This window comes from Cardiocondyla obscurior, linkage group LG23 (assembly GCF_019399895.1).
Source record: "Cardiocondyla obscurior isolate alpha-2009 linkage group LG23, Cobs3.1, whole genome shotgun sequence".
Classification (NCBI taxonomy): Eukaryota; Metazoa; Arthropoda; class Insecta; order Hymenoptera; family Formicidae; genus Cardiocondyla; species Cardiocondyla obscurior.
Window position 1 is genome coordinate 1880927 of NC_091886.1, and position 17163 is coordinate 1898089.

Genomic DNA, 17163 nt, shown 5'->3' on the forward strand with positions numbered 1-17163 from the left:
GAACAAATTAATTGACTTTCCGTTTCCTTTTTTAAATGAATCGAGGCGCGAACGTAGTGCAGCTTACCTGCTACGCGCGTACTTTGATCTCGTTTAGTATTTCGCCACGCGAAGAGCAAGGTGGCTGGGATACCCTTAACAATGAGGTGGTGTTATTCCTGAGATTCGGCCGGCTGGGTCAGGCAGGGTCACAGCTCCATTGTATCGGCGAACGCTTCTAACTCGGTGCACTGAACTCAGGGCCGTATCGAAACCTCGATACATAATATGACGGCGTTCTTTCCTGCGTGACCTTCGCGTATACGTCGATACCGCGAACAGTAATCGTTATCTCCGAACGAATGCGCCGGTATGCTTCAAAAGTACGTCGCGCGAGAGGGCGTCGCTCCGCGAAACGTAGACCGACGGGTACCGAAAAGTCTCGTCCGGCTTCTCGTAAGAGAGGGAATAATTCGATCCGAGCAATAAGTTAGCCGCGAAAAGGCCGACGTCGGACGTGGAAACGCGAAGCTTCCCCGACGCTACCCGTTCGACCGGGCGATTCGGCCGTCCTAGCCTATTTCATATAATTTTTTTTTCACAAGCGGTATCTTTTTCGTAACCGCGGACCGGAACGTAATAACGCGTGTACGCGATGCGGCGGAGCAGCCTCGGTAACGGTCGATACATACCTGATCGAAGCGAAGGAACGGGATGTAACGTCGACGGGGCGACGGTGCAACGGCAGCAGCGGCGACCGCAACCAGCATTTCTCTCTATCTCCCTTCTTCTCTTTTTCTCCTCCCCGCTATCTCTGTCGCATCTCCTCGTTTCTCTCTCGGTCTCCTCCCCTCCGTCCCCGCAGAAACGCGCGGAGAGCGCAGCATCGAGAGTGGTTGTATCGGGCACCCCGCTGCCACACTGACTCTGATATACTCGCGAGATATCCGGGCAAGATTTAGTGCATCCTTTTGCTAGCTGCCCCGCAGAAAATCTTCGCCGGGAATCTCCCTTACAACCGATCGAAATGTTTCTCTTGTCCTTGAAATGAATACCACGGGTGGAAAAACAAGGTGAGCGCCGTACGGAACGATAGAGGCGAAACTTCCCTTCTTCCCTGCGCTCTTTTCTTACCGCCGCTACTTCGTTTTACGTCGCCTTATTTTTTCCGCGCCTTCCCCTCGGCCGTCACCCAGCCACTCCGAGGACGTGCGGACGTCCAGGGGTTTTATCAGTTCTCGCCGGCGTCCCGAAACTTTCCTTCGATACGGCGCTCTGGGAAAGATCTCGCGAACCTTATTCGAGACGCGCGATTTAACGACGATTAACGATCAACGACGAATTGTAAATTATTAGATTGTCATGTACGCGGCGCAACTAAATTCCCGCAAGTGTCGCGGACTGAACTTCTTTTATGTAAATCACACAAATTCATTCCGGTGACACGAAAATTCATGAGAATGCGATGAGTTTCGAAGTCTTGGCATTCTTCAATCTTATATTCAGCGAGGCGTAAATTTATTCGAGAGGAGTCGAGAGAGATCAAACACTCGGGTAGGGCGTTAGATATTAATCGCATTTAACAAGACATCTCGCTGACCTCTCCAGGTTTTTTGCAGTCCACCGGAGCCGCATATCGAGAGAGAGAGACGAGAACAGAGACGGACCGAACTAACGAAAGATAGAGGTAGGTCGTGGAGAAATTTCGGTTTTTCATCGCGAGTAGAACCACCACCTGCCGGCGTGAATCTTCGCATAAATTCTCGACTGTTCAGCCGATAAATCGTCCGCAGGTCCTTCTTCGCGGTAGTAAAACGTTGCGATGTCGAGCCAGCGTAGCTGGCATTATACTCCGGAACTTCTGCCCTTTCCCCTCGCCACTGCCGCTCTCGTCTTACTTTTTCCGTTCTATCTTTCGCCGTTTCTTCTCCTCTTTCTTCTCATCTATTCGAAGACACGCTTGCCAGACGCCGGCCTCGTCTCTGCGTTTTGTTTTTAACAGGAGAATACGTGGCCGTCTTTTCCCGTCACATTTTTTTCCCCCTCTCGGCACTCGCGCCCTCCGTTCGTTTTTCCCTTTTAAAATAATCAGTCGAGCTGATGGAATCCGGAAATGAAATTGCTCCGACGCCCCCGATGTATGGTACGTGGGTTTGTTTCATTTGTGACAAGATAAGAGATTTATTTCGCGTTATAGGAAATTACGCGAAATACATTTGCGCAACGTTACGACTCCTTTGCCAGTTCCTTCTCATAATAGCGATCTGTGACTGACTGCAATACATTCGAAAGTGGTGTGTCAGTCTAATTCGCTTTTTTCATGAACTCGGTGGCATTAATCTCGAGTCTCGGGGAAAATAACGCGATGTTGCAACGATATCGGTACGCGTTCTAATGATACGTCGTTCCCGCAGCATCCACCTTTAGCCTTTTCTCGGAGAACTGTATCGGCTCGCGTGTCTGTTAAAAATTGCGAAGACAATTCGGGCGTTACTTTATTCTGCATCGACAGGGCGGCTTCGACTGCCTCTTGGCTCTTTCTTTTTCTTTTTTTTTTTTTTTTTTCGCGTCTCCGCTAAACGGCGCGCGATTATTTTTTAGTCTGGCACGTCTGTGCCCTAACAGCGCGAGGGGGCCCGCTTTCTTCATTTTTGCGCCCGCAGCTATGGTTTTAAATGCAAATTTTCGGACCCGTCGGATGGCAAGCGTTGACCGTCGAGAGTACCGTCGGACAGATCGCCGATCGGATTTGCGTAAGAATAGCGAGAGACGCACAGACGGACGGCCAGACGAAATGATTCGCGGTTGCATGAACTCACTCCCGTAAATGAACCGCGTCGCAATTACGAGACCACGTACCCCAAGAGCCACGTAATGACGATCACATTTAACAACGGGCGCTTGCATCTCCCGCCTGCGCCTTGCCGCAAAGCGATAAGATTTCTCCAATTATTTTTATACGTTTCTCATTTGGTTATGGATTATTCGAATGCATTAAAGTACATGATGTTTCATATGTACAAGGCCGTGGGTGTGGAATTTCAATCCGGAGTACAAGGTTATCGTAATCACGCGGCATTCGCGAAACTAAATTTTTAATTAGGCTACGTCGAGTATTAATTACTCGGGGCCAACGTATACCCCGCGAACGCATACGTGAACTCTCGAACGATTTAATTATTCCCGGCGCGTTTGCGATTATGTTTATGCCACGAAAATCGAATACGAGTCGGTGACACTCGCTGCGCGTTATCAGTCTCGCCTTCATATATCACGCACGAAAGGAGGGTGTCTCGAAGAGCGTCACAACACGCGTTACAAGCGTTATAAAGAATCACGGGGACCCGGCGTCGCAGGGTGGTCTCGATATGCAGCCGTTTGTATCCAAGCCCGAAAAGGGCCGCGCCACTATATGATGATGTAAAAAAGAGAGAAAAAAAAAAAAGAAAAAAAAAAGGGGGACGAGGAAGCAGAGAGGATGTAAATGCTAAAAACGAACAAGAATAATTGCCGCGCTGCGGGCGCGGAGGGAAGGAAGCGAAAGAGAAAAGAAAGATAGGGAGCTCGAACGAGAGCGAGAGTGAGCACCGCAGCCGGCGTTCGTGCATGTTGTGTAAAGTAGAAGGCCGGGAGTTCGGCAAGAGCCGAAGGAGGCGAACGAGAGGGAAAGAGACGGCGAGGAACCGGAGGAAGCGAGGAGATAAAAGGAGGACGAAGACCGGGTTGAAAGCGAGCCGCTGACATCGCGGAATGATGAATGCATTTGGGAAAGGAGCCGCATAAATCCTCCGGGATAATGCCGCAGCCCCGCGGTCCGGCTGGGGATAGTTTGGCCGAACGCAGCCTTGAATTTACACGGGCGTTGTAGTTGATAAGAGAAGCTAAGCTGCCTCGCCGGCCCGGACGACGGTTAATTTCTTTAGGATATCATCCATAAATCATTAATTCATTGCGCGCGATATTTCACGAGCCCTTGGCGCGTTATCGGATCTTGTCGATCCCCGCGTAGCTTGTAAAATTTTTGAGATAAAAAATGCAGACGTTGCTCTATATAATTTTCGCACGCGTATGTACTTTGGAACATCCAGCGAAACAAAATTATTTTCTAGTTTTATTCGGCGAGAAATAGACTCGGCGGTTAATGTCTCGCGCAACGTGTTCGAGATGCAGTTGCTCCATTACGAGTCAAGTGTCTCGCTCAAGAGGTAGTTGATTGATTTGCCCGAACGCGGAGAAGGGAAATGCCGATCACAGGCGAGCACGGCTGGATGTGTTTCGTTGGCCTGGTGGTCAAACGCGGGCGCGGCGGGACACGTTCGTCGAGAGGCGTGGGAAGCCGCGGCGAAAGGTTATGGCTATCGCGGAAATACTTAGTCTTAGGAAGTCGGTCTCGGTGATCTCACCGGATCGCGCGCGCCGGGTGTTTATCGTAATGGGTAACCCGCGTGCGCACGTCGTTCGGTCATCGCGCAATGCGCCGCACTTGTTGGCACGATGGTATAATAAAGTAAGGTACGCCGGTGCGAGGGTCAAAGAGAAGTATTTTCGAGAGCGCTCGAAAAAGGGCCCTCGCATGCGGTAGCGTTCGTTTAATGAAGGTCCGATAGATACTGTCCCGTGAAAATTTAAGACACGGTACTTTTTTAAAACTACGTTTATAAAGCAATTTTTTTATAATTTTTTTCTTTTTTTTTATTCTTAATACGAGCATTTTTGCGAGCCAAGCTACGGAGATAACGAATACTTGACATTTAAAACGATCTTTATTCCTTGGTTAAGGATATAACCTGGAAAACTTGGCCAGTCGCCAAGTACGTGATAAGAATAAGGTCGAAGACTTCTTGACTTTCATGCTTGCATTAGTCATCGTTGCCAAAAAAAAAAACTCGCGAGGGTGTCCCGGCTGCTCGAAAGTACCTTTAATCTGACAATCAATTTTTTGTGAAAGGCCCATATCAACGCGAAAATCTTGATACCCACGTCCTTTCTTTCTTTTATTTCTTTTTTAAGTCTCTAATGCTTTTCTGTAGTTAAACGAGAACTTCAGTTGTCTCTAATTCAAGTACTTGAGCTATTTCTTCATTGTACTTAATAATGTGAATTTGTAACGACAATGTAACATGTCTCAATTTAAATTTGCCTCTTAAATAGAACTGTCTCGTCGTGTCTTATTGAGCAAATCACACGCGAAGTTACCAATTTAGAGAAATTGTTCAAAATCACGAAGTTCCGGGATTCATCGGTTACTTTTTCAGTCAAACAATGTCGAAGTTCGGCAATCTCGCGCGTAATAAATAGCACTAAAAAACACGGATAGAAAAATGTACGTATACGCCGCTAAACTATATATTAAAAATTCTACGGATACCAAGCGGAAAGGTTTTGTTTTAGCGAAAAGGAAAAGGTAGCCGTACGTTCCTCGGAAGTTTTGCCGCGGCAAGTCTCACGATTCGCGCGAGACTTGGAAAAGATACGCACTGAAAACAAATAGAATTGCATACATGGCGCGAACGAAGGCTTATTGCGTAAAATGAATCACAAGTGGTCAGGCAGGCTCGCGCGAACGTGCAACCGGTCAAAGGAACCCTCCGATTCTATTGCAATTCCCGACCGGTTGACGATGGAATTTCTGTTCGGTCGTTGTGTTCTTCCTCTTTCTTCATACCGCACCTAATCCGTTGTCGCTTTCGTCGATAATGTTCCTAATTTTAATCGCGCTTCAAATATAAAATTTATTTATTTTAATATTGCCAAAAAAAAAAAAAAAAAAAAAAGATTAGAAATGACACGCGTAAATTCTTCTTTTAGAAATTCTTGCGAAATAAAATATGCTATGTGTCGAACATTATATATGCGCTTCAGGCATACCGTGAATACATTTCCCATTTTGGTTAAATTGAATTTTAAGCGAGGCGAGGTAACTTCTCCAGACGTCGGGAACGAGGAGCGAAGGTGTGAATATTCGTGAGGGGGTTTCCTCGATTCCACCGTTGCTCTGGAACTCCGGTGAGAGAAAGTGCCGCGCCCCCTCCGGGAACGTCAGTTCGAGTTCTTCGGATCGAGGCTCGATTTGCCTCGAAGCCGATTCTCGGTCGAAGTTGTGACGTAATCTCTTACATTGTCCGTGTCGCAAGAGAGCGCGGACTTTCGGCCGCCGTAAATCTCGATTTGTACGCCCATCGCGAGAAATTCGTCTTAACGACAAACAGTAAAGAACTTTTTCGATAGAGCGATCGCGGTTTAACGATTTTCTCCTCCAAGATTTATGCTTCGATCGGTGATTACAGGTATCAGTCGCAAAAAAAAAAAAAGAAAGAAATTTGATTTGTGGGAAGAATAGAATATTATTTATTTCTCAAACTCAATTAAATTCAATCCCGCAAATTTTAGATACAATTTTCACGCACGGACATTGATACTCAAAGCTCTCGTCGTAAATATTTTAATTCCAACTAAATTCGATCGTAATTCTCATTAATCTCCGGGTCGTTTCGAAACTCCGTTGACAATCGCGAGGTAAACCATTAAAAAAACTTTGTCGTAAAGCTTCCACCGCGGACTACCGTTTACAACACAGTTATTATTGGGAGTTATACAGAATGGCTACCTAAATCAGGCCCCGAGCTGTCTCGGGTCCGCGGTCGAACGGACCCCGCATCTGGCTGATTTAAAGCGGCCATAATTTATCAATTTAGTAGGGTATTTTTCATCCAATGGCCCGTTCGTCTGTCCGGTCTTCATAGGCAATGCCGCGATAGAGCGAGAGACGCGCATAAGGCGATATACCATATACACCGGACGTGCCTCCCCGTTGCGCGCGAGGTAGGCAGCAAAAGCGACGCGATATTTACAGTCCCCGCTTACCCACATCCACACAACGCGGTTTTACTCCTTTATCCCCGGTCCCCCTTTCCTCCGTTCCCGCCGTCTTTCCTTCCTGCACCCGCTTAACACCCACGCGCGAACACACGTCGAAAAGATACGGGGACGTGTAAACGTGCTACGCGCGTGTACGTGCCGACCCTTTATACGGAGCTGCCGCGCCGCAGCTGCACCGCCTCTCTCGTGAGAGGCACCCGGAGGATTTCGTGATTCAGGTTTTCCTTCGGGACACGACGGATAGACAGACGGCGGCGGCGGATAGACGAGAACGAATGCCGGCGCGCGCGCGCGGGAAGTGCAAACGCTTGCATCATCGTCTGGAGTAGACAACGGATATTGGAATAACCGGCGGAGATATATATTAACCCTGCGAAACAGTCGGCAGGCAGACCGTACGTATCGTAGCCTTTCTTAGCCAGCGAAATTTCACGGAATGCTTTCCTTTCCGGAGAGTCTTTCTATCACGCTTCGGGAACTTTGAGAAACGACGCGAGGTGGAAATACCGACACTTTGTCGAGTGATAATTCGTGTAAAACGGCGGCTTTGTTTAGAAGGAAATAAGAAAGATTTCTTTTACGTAATATCCTTATTTCTGTGGAAAAAAAAAAAAAAAGAAAAGAAAAAAAAGAATTGAATATCTCGAACGACATGAGAAAGCGCGGTATTAGCTCGGGCGTAAAGTAAAATCGGATAACGCTTTGGTCTTCCGTCCGCGTGCCAATTCACGACTCGGTATCGCGAGATCCGAGGTTTCCAGGATTATCGTTGAAAGGGTTCCACCGGCGTCGTACGGGCACCCACCGCCGCATACGGAGGTCATTAACGACTCCGCGCGGACTCTCGGGCAGATAAAGGGGCGGAGTTGTTAGATGGAAAAGTGTAGGTAGCCGCGGTAGGTGACTAAACACACTCTAAACTTAGATGGCACGACCTTCCTGTCTCACGGTTGACTTCCTGGCTCTTTCTTCCTCGTGCCGCGAAGCAGGGGAATGTAGACTCGGGCTCGGGGACCAAGACGGCGAGGACTATCGCCGCGCCGTACCGTGGGATTATTTATTCGTTTAAACAGATGCAAACGCGAGGTGAAAAGCCTCACGTAACGGTGAACGTAGTCATCGATAGTTGAAAGTAATAGAGAGACGATTACATCGTGGCGCGCGTCAATTATTTTCAAGCGACGTTAAAAAAAAAAAAAATAATTAATTTTTGATACGTTATTAAATTCAGCTGCGTTAAACGTAATTTTGGGATATCGCTTACGTACGATTTTCGCATTGAAACTGTTTCGGTACGTGCGATAGAAGGGACGTTAACGATACAGCCGGGAGGGTTTTATATATGTATATTCGCTGACAAGCGGAGATCTTCGGTGGGCGTATAAAAGATTGCGATAGACGCATCGTGATCAATCGATCAAACATCAAATATACGTCAGGCACTCGTCTTTCACCTAGACCCCTGGTCTGCGGAGCTCCGTTCCTCGCGCTATCCCTTTAAATTAATGGACTGACGATGCTCGGCAAGCGGAAACAGGTCTACTTCGGAACCTTCCGCACTCCCTTTCTCGTTGTGTTAATTTTCGAAGACCGCGAAATTAGAATGCGCGTATTCTTTCTTTATTCACTCATATTAATTCATTTTACAACGATCATAAAAATGTCTAATGAAAAATTATTTAATTAAACGAATAGATTTTATTTTATCGCGCCTTCTTTTTTTTTATGATTTTTAATTAGAGAAAAAGGAGAAGAGTTATAAAATGTATTATATTACGTAAGAGTTTTCTTATTAAGGTCGCTTCAAATAAAATTGGTTCTACCTTTCGGTTTTGCAATAAATTAGATTAACGTCTCAAATATCCACTCGCAATTTTTTTTCCAGTTACGCAATCAAAATTTTAACGATCGGTCGCATTGCAAAAAAAAAAATATTTTACTGCAGGGCTTCCTATCTCCTGATTGAATCACAATTAAATCTATAATGTGAAGTGCCGATAAAAATGGGAGGGGAGGGGGAGGGTGGCTGTTCTGTCGTCCTCGATGCTAAATTGTTCCGGTTTAACGGCACCGGTCGTCGAGAGGGCTGACCGATGAGATTCATCGAGAGAACGTCACATCCTCCGCAAATTAAAAGCCGGAGAGAGGGCCGGCCGATCTCGAATGGAGGTCAAACGACGAGTGAACTAAATTGAAGTCGATCTAATCTGGAGTGAACCTTGCGCTTGTTAGTTTTTTCGTTCCCTTCCCCCGCGACGAAAAAAAGCCGTCGGGCATGAGTGCCTGCATCCGTGCGACGGTGCCGAAGGAAGTGATGTTACGCGAAACCGCCCGTTTTTCTGCGAGGGGGGTTCAGTTTGACTCTCCGTGCTTTCGCCATTAACGAGCTAACGACGCTTACGTAAAATTTCTCGGTGCAGAGTACGCAAAAATAAAATAAGAAAGTATAAATTAGTCCGCAATTGTCTTAACGCCTCGTTGCAAAACCGACAAAACATATTCATTTGCGGTTTATCTCGATTATTTTTGCGTAGTTAGATTTTCAGCAACGCAAGGCGAATCTGATAAGTTTCTAATAATTAAAGAGCGCGCGCGATCGATATGTTTGTCGCGGTGATTAAATCTCGTAAGCCGTAAGCGATGAAAATCACATTTTGTCGGATACAAACGCGATTGAAATACTACCAGATAGCAGTAATCGTGCTGATCGCCGAATAACAGGCGGTCGCCACGCATAGACGACAGGTTCTGCCGTTCGTCCGTAATCGCGGGGAACACGGCAATAGGACACTCGGTTCTTTCTTGCCTAATCGGATAGAGCGTTATCACGGCACTTTGACGGCGCGATCAAATCGCGATAAATCACCGCGCGGACCGACGACGATCGACGGGATTTTCTCTCTCTTTTTCTTTTTCTTTTTTTTTTTTTTTTTTTCTTAGGATTGCGATCCATTCATTATTCTCTGCTTCCGTAGGATGTGCGAGGACTTTTAAGGCAACGGCGGCGATCCGTCTTGCAGCCTCGCAGAAAATGGAGTTACGGCCAGAAAAGGCGCTATTACCGTTCCTAATGAGGTTCGTTACGTTACAAAACGTCCGCGGAGTCAAAGCGTAGCGAAAGTTTTCCCCGAGTCTCGGTAGCTAAACGATCGTTTATTTATAAAGTAGACGACGATAGGCAACGATGTGGGTGTGCGCCGATATCGCGATGAAGGTATCGATCGAGCTGTCTTAAAACAACAATGTGAAATACCACACGCCATTTTCGGTATGTTTGCTGGCGAGAATGGACGAGCGGACAAGCAGTCAACGATCGCGCCCCTCGTACTTCACGGGATAGCCGATAGAATACCGTATTGAGAGCCCCCGTCCGATATTTACCTTTCTATACTTGCGATTTCTTTACTCCATCGTGGTATTATAAATACAATGCGAAAATATGTGAAAGTATTAAAGCATATTTCAGTACGTCTTTCGATCTTCGTGGCGCAATCTGTATTATTAATTCGTGTTGCTTCAAGCAGACAATTGACGTATTATTTTAGAATTCAATTTAAAGTTTTATAATTGTCGCACAATCGCATATGTGCATCATATATGCATCATCACATTATTAAATGGTCCCGACTTCGTTACTTCTGTCTTTAAGAACTCACCCCAGACGCGAGATGTATTTATACCCCATCGGCATGTCCTTCGAGGGACCTATCCTCCTCTTGACCTTCCACTCTCGACGTTCCATCCCCGATCGCGACTAATTGTTTGCCCACTCGTGACTCCCGATACACAGTTGCTCTCGCACACACTCGCTGATCACCCACCACCGTCGCCGCACCGGCACAAGCGGCGAAAACAACAACGAAGCGAGGGTGGTGTCCGACTATCTCGGTGGCCGCTAAGACGGGGTGGGCGGGTAAAGGGAAGGGCGGAAAGAGCGCTCGGTCGATCTCTCGTCGTTGCCAGGCGACCAACATCCACCACCAGGTTCTCTCACCCCTCGCGCCTAACCCTGGAGCGTAATTCCTGAAAACCGGCGCCATGGCGCCATCTACGCCGCGGGATGCTTCACCCTCTCGGGGGTGCCCCCTCGAACCCCACCGTAGTCGCGCGATGCACCCCGCGACGCTCGGTCCCGCACTCGGAGGCGCCGCCGGTCGTCGTACGTTTCGCTTTCGTCGAGCATTGTCCCGCCCCGATGGTGCACTGGACGGTCGAAGGGTGGCGGTGAGTTCTGGCGAGAGTCGGCCTCCCTGCCCGAGACCACGTCTCGGCGACGAGATATCCGTAACCGGGAACACGCAACGGGAGATATCGGGGATCCTGTCGTCGCCATATTGCCGAGGCACGGCCACCCCAAGGCGCGTTTCGCAACGCGGTGCGCTATAACGGTACAGTGCGGTTTGTGCGACATGGTGGCGGATGCTTCGTACGCTCCAGAATTGTTTTTTTGGCAATGGCTGCCGGTGGCGATATCGCGCGATAACCCCGACGTCACGGAGAATCGTCCGTTCGTTTTCTACCATGCCCGTGGCTACGAGGGTCGTTGAACCAGGGGTAAGTCACCAGACATATCGGTATTGACACGTGCTTTCAGAGAATTTCCAACTTCCAATTGCTGTCAGCCACCCAATTCAGTTATTGGATCTCTAATCGAATGCTATTGAAGAGTTCGCCTCAAATGCTAAAGGGGATAAAGAGATAGAGAATTTTGCACTTTTAGATTTATTCGAATTTAATATAAATATAGAATTTTTTGAGAATAAAAGACATTTTACATTTGCTGATTTTTTAAATATAAATATTATTAAAAATAATATATTTTACAAGATTGTAAAGAAAAAAAAACATTTTGCTGGTTACAAGAATCCATTGCAAAGTACGTCGACGATTTTTTTAGTTTTCTGTTGCGAACTGTTACTTAGTCACATATTCGATTAATTATTTAATTGCTGATATAGAACAATTAGCTGTGGAGTTACCATTATCTTATTCAATATCGAAAATATATAACAGTGAACGGCGCTAGTAATGCTTAAACGATGTTATCATTATGTTTTACGACGGTAGAAGTCAGGGAGGAAATAATGATTGCCCTTATCACGATAATGATACTTGATCGTACCTGATAATGATACATTTGAGATATAAATCGGTATTCGAGCTCTGAACATTATTGAGAAAATATTTTAACCGCCCGGCAATAAAGGTACGAAACAATAACAACGTGCAGGATCAACCTGTAGAGAATTTTCCTTTTTTTTTTTTCTCGGCTAATAAAAGAATCGGAGCGAATACTCAATAATACGGGTGCCCATATTGATGTCACGTTTTTAGATTTAACTTATGCAGCCTTTAAAGCTCGACTCGCCGCCCTCTTAACCTTTCGACCAGCCGATGAATGATGGAAGTGTCTCTCGGCTATTTCTGTCGTGATCTACCTACACCCTCATGTTTTTCTCTAATGCACCGCCACCTTCCAGTCGCTGATAACCAGCGACGGCCTTCGACATTTTTAGCAATTAGTCAGCTTCGCAGAAAAGCATCCGGTTGAGTCTTAAAGTGAAATTAGAGCGTGCTATTCTAGATAACTTCCGAACCGCGTGACAAATTAAATTGTTTCGCACGGACTCTTAAAAAAGAAACATTACGTAATTATTATTATTATTATTATTTTTTTTTTTTTTTTTTTTACTTCCAACGCTTTATGCATATTTATTTTTAAAACGAAAAAAAGTTTTAATATTAAATAGAACGATTTTTTTTTTTTTTAAATAAAGAGCATGCGAATTTAAATCGCGAATTACCATTTCGGCAGACAGACGAGTATAAATCGCAGGCGAGAATTACTCGTGTAATATCTGTTGCGCGAAATCTCGGCGATTTTATAACGCGACGACGTGAATAAATCGCAGCTGCGAGACTTCCTGTCCTGGGCTGGACGTACGAGACGAAAAGGGCTATTTGTACAGACGAATTCCCGCGAGGGCGAGGTGTTTTTCAGCCGATGCAACGAAGGAGACGGCGAGAGAGGATCGCCTTTCTTTCGCAGCCGTGGCATTGATTCTCTTTTTTACCGCGCAGCATTCTTCTCTCTTCCGCGTTTCTATTACCCGCGAATGTAACGTGATTCGTTGCGCGCCTACAGGTCCATCCTGTCCAACAAATTTATTTAATATCATTGCATTATCTTCATATTACCGCCCCCGCAGGCTCGCCGGAGATATCCCTACACTCGATTATCGAAGCTCTCCACAAGTATATGAGCTATAATAGTCGAACTTTGCGAGAGAACTTTTTCAATTTAGAAGTTTCATACGCAGATCCGATTCTCATGCACGCTCGACGTTGCACAAACTAACGTTTTATCAGCCCGTGATTTACCGCCACGCAGTAAAAATCTTGAGACTAAGACTACCCGCGGCAGATTAATTCTTTTTATTTCGCACTTCGAAGCGCTCCACGGTTCCTTTTGTTTTCCTCGATGAACAACACGCCGCCTTTTAACGCCGCGAATAAACCGTACCGAGTGAATAGCATATTTTATTACGGGATATTATTTATGTTTCGGTGCGTAAACGATCTTATAAATTTCCTCGGCGTATCGATAACGAGAAAATTGCCGGAGAGGCGGTGGGTGTCGCGAAACTGCCCATGCCGCACCTAACTTCGCGAATTATTGTGGGCAGAAAACATCTTTTACTGCCGTTACGGTGGGGGACGACCGGCGACAGGAAAGTCCTTACGCAGAGAGACGATATCGTAATCGATCGCGAAAGATAGGAGGGGACATGTGTAATATTACGCCTATATATCGCACGTAAGCCTAATGCATCTATCAATCCCGATATCCATAAAATTTATTGTGATTACCTAGGGATAGCATAAAATCGCGGTATGCCGCGTAAGCGTAATCGCAAGTAAAGACAAGACACGCGAAGCAGGAATTAGAGATCTCGCGCGATATTAAAAAGCGATTTGTGGATTAGGAAAAAAAAAAAAAAAAAAGAAGGCCGGTGGCATTTCAAAAATCGTAAGTCGTCAGGCTCGAAATATTTTTACCGTCTCTTTCACTTTTTTTTTTTTCTTGACTCGGATATTTAACGCTGGGCGTATTGAGTTTTCTTCGTCGCGTCTTATTTCATTGATATTAAATACGATTTTCACAGTAGATAAATCAAGTCCGGAGTTAGACTACGCATAGTTAAACTTGCCACTCGGCAAGGGAGCCGGCAGGTGAAGCCTCTCTATCTGTATCTCTATCTGATTTTCGCTCAGTAATTTACGGAGCACGTCGGTCAAATTGCACGAGGGATGCCATAAACGACAATGAGGCAAGGGGAGGGGGAGGGGGGAAAAAAGGGGGAGAACGTCATACGTTCGCGGAATAAAAATCGCTCCGCGTTCGAACGATTCTCCCGTCTAGGCTATTAACGTCGGGATAAACGTGTAATGGGATACCGTAGGATTGGGAGAAATAAAACGAGACGATTGAGCTAGGCGTCGTTATCGTGCAACACCGTGTATCAAACGTTAGTTTAATTTTATCTTCGAAGCGTATCCTTCGAGGTATCGCCGGTGACGGACGTTACGCGCGGAATGTCGGCGTCGGGCCGTCGCTGTTTCGCGCGATGAAATTCGTTCGCACGCGGATCGGGAAGACCGGTCATTTTCACCGGCATATTTCACGCGTCCGCGCGGCTTGGCTCGCCGCGACGGGCTCGCCACCGCGGGGCAAGATTAAAATTGGGATTAATCAGGCGAGATTACTCGGAGGAGGGAGGGGGGCCTTCGGTTCCCCGCGCGAAGGGGGACACGCCGCGCTCGTCGAATTGTACTATTTGCCCGCGGTTCGCCTTCCGCGGCGTCGTGGCGTGTGTCGTTGAAAAATAATCCCTCGTCGTGCACCACCTCTTCGCCAAGGCCTTCGCGCGCACCGGTCCCCCTCTTTATGCGCGCGCGAGCGCATAATGCGGCCGTGCCGCGGGTCCCGCGATGCCGCGGCCCCGAAGCCGTAGCGGAGAGAGAAGAAGATGCTCTCGAAAAAGTGCGGCAACAAAGTTGCGCGGTGCGCACACCCACGTCCCGCGGGATCCAGAATGTCAGGGTCGTACCTTAACCTCCGCGCTGTCCTTCGTTGCCATCGCGTACCCGCCTTTCTTCTTTTTTTGTCGCCGGGTTGCATTTCCACCCGGTGCAGTTACCGGATTTTTTTAATTGCTACCACAGCCTCTCTCTTTCTGCCTCTCTTTCGGCGTCTCTTTCGCGGACGGTGCTCCCTCGCCCTCCCTCGCGAGATCACCGTTAAGCACGACACACTGTTAACCGCAGCGCGAATTAAGGTACGGTCACTTAAAAGCAAACCCGTAAACCGACGCCCACGCAGCGGGTACCTGTTATATGTATACGCACTTACGTGCGTACAGGGGCGCATCGGAAGGCAGAGTTGGAAAATGGATGGAAGCTTTATTTTCGCGGTTGTAAATTCCATAGAAAGAAATCCTTTAAAAGCGCGTATTTACGTACGATGAAGATTACGTGAAAAATTTGCTCTGCAAAACCTCTCTCGTTTCAAGCGCTGGAAAAAAAGAAATAAAATCGAAAGCTTAATTTCGTTAATCGTGCAATCAGCACTTTTCATAAATTACTCACGCGGGATGTAAAAATAATTGAGACGCGCTACATTAGCAAAATTAAATTAAACGCCGTTTGGAATTTAATGTGTAACTGTGCATAGGTCATTATTTTCAAAAATCATTAAGAAAACCTTAAGTTTTAATCTTAACGCCAGCTTTAGTCTTCACGCAGGATAATAAAATTTATTTGCGAAAAGATCGCTTTCGAAGCCTTCGCACGGTCGATGCGAACCGATGCGGTCCTGGACGTGCGAGCATAAGCCAGACAGAAAAATCCAAAAGGCTCTTTTCTACCGATGATGCCACGAATAAGGGCCACATAAAGACGGGTCATAAAACTATGATTTACGTCTTGTCATTGATGCGTCTGTGCTGTCCGTCCGTCCGTCGGTCGGTCACTCCACCCATGGGCCCCCGTCTATCCATCGTGCGTTCGTCTATACGCACCCATAAGTCCTCTCTCCCTTCTTCTCCTCGGCTCGTCATCGTCTCTCTTCGTTCCTTCTTATTATCTTTCTTATAACCGCCTTTCTTGTTCTTCTTCTTCTGCCTCGTCCTTCTCTTCTCCACCGGTCTCGCCAGATAGCCCCATCGGGCCGGCGGTGATCGATTTGTTGCTTAGAAAAAAGTAGGGTGTCGTTATCGTTGCAACTATTATAATTCTGCGCCGTGAAATATCGCAGGCGGCGACGAGCGATTCGATGAAAGCGAAAGTGTATCGCGCGCAAAATCTTTTTATCGCGCTCGTCCGATCTTGGGTTAATTCGACGTTATTTATGTTTCGAGAGTTGCGCGAGATAATCTATAATTTTAAAAAATTGCCTACGTTTATTTATATAGTTATTAATTTTTATGAAAAGTCCGGGGAGGTTTGTCACGCAGAATTTTTAGATTAATGTATGATTGGATAGGAATTTTTCGCTGGCTCGCCGAGGCTGCGATCTTCGAGCTTCGTCCGGTCCTTTGTATTTTCTTCATGAATTTCTTTTTGAAACATAAGTCACATATACACGTGTAGAGTATCGTCAGTGGGTTATTTAAAGTTTTAACGCAGTCCGCACTCCCCCGACCGGAGGGTTACGTTTAATGGCGTCTGCGGTTTCCCATCAAATTTCTCCTCGCAGCACCTAACATCTCACACTTGTATATTCTTCAGGATTCCGTCGCTTCTCATTCATTTTGTGGAATTATTTTATTCTAATTTCCCTTCTCGTTTTTATTTAAAATTAATACTTAGAAAATATGCATATGCAAATTTTTTTTTTAAAGAATAAAATATATAAAGATTATTAAAAAAAAATAAATATGAATAATAAAAGCATGAATAGTAGCGATTACATTTTTATTAAGAGAAAAAGGAACAAGATAAATGATTTTACAAACGTTTTGCGCGTCGGTGTATTGTAAAGTTTTCATGTTACTCCATTACCGAAGATGACGCAAGTACTGCGTCTTAATCGCGGGATTACATGGCTAGCGAGCGCAAAAGCTCTCTGTGCGGGACAACGCGAACACGAATTACGAAATAAAAGTCCGCGGCGGCGGCGGGCGGTAGTGACTCCCGTCGCGTTGAAAACTTTCGAGTGAAAGCGATCACGCGCGCGCCGCTTGTTAAGACGTCAGTTATCATCGGCCGCGCGGTGATTAATCCGACAGGCTGGAGGCGGAATTA

At 46.4% G+C, this 17163-nt stretch overlaps 1 protein-coding gene across 7 annotated transcripts in view; it reads left to right on the forward strand.

Annotated features, from left to right (window-relative positions):
* The window catches only part of Prosap (SH3 and multiple ankyrin repeat domains prosap), a 104523-nt gene that overhangs the window by 52437 nt on the left and 34923 nt on the right, over positions 1–17163 (forward strand). The window contains exon 1 of one of the 7 annotated variants that reach the window (XM_070671310.1): positions 10801–11412. The exons of the other annotated variants lie outside the window; for them this stretch is intronic. The gene's annotated coding sequence lies outside the window, so the exon portion shown is untranslated. Of the gene's footprint in view, positions 1–10800; positions 11413–17163 lie in introns of those variants that run through there. 7 annotated transcript variants of the gene reach the window in all.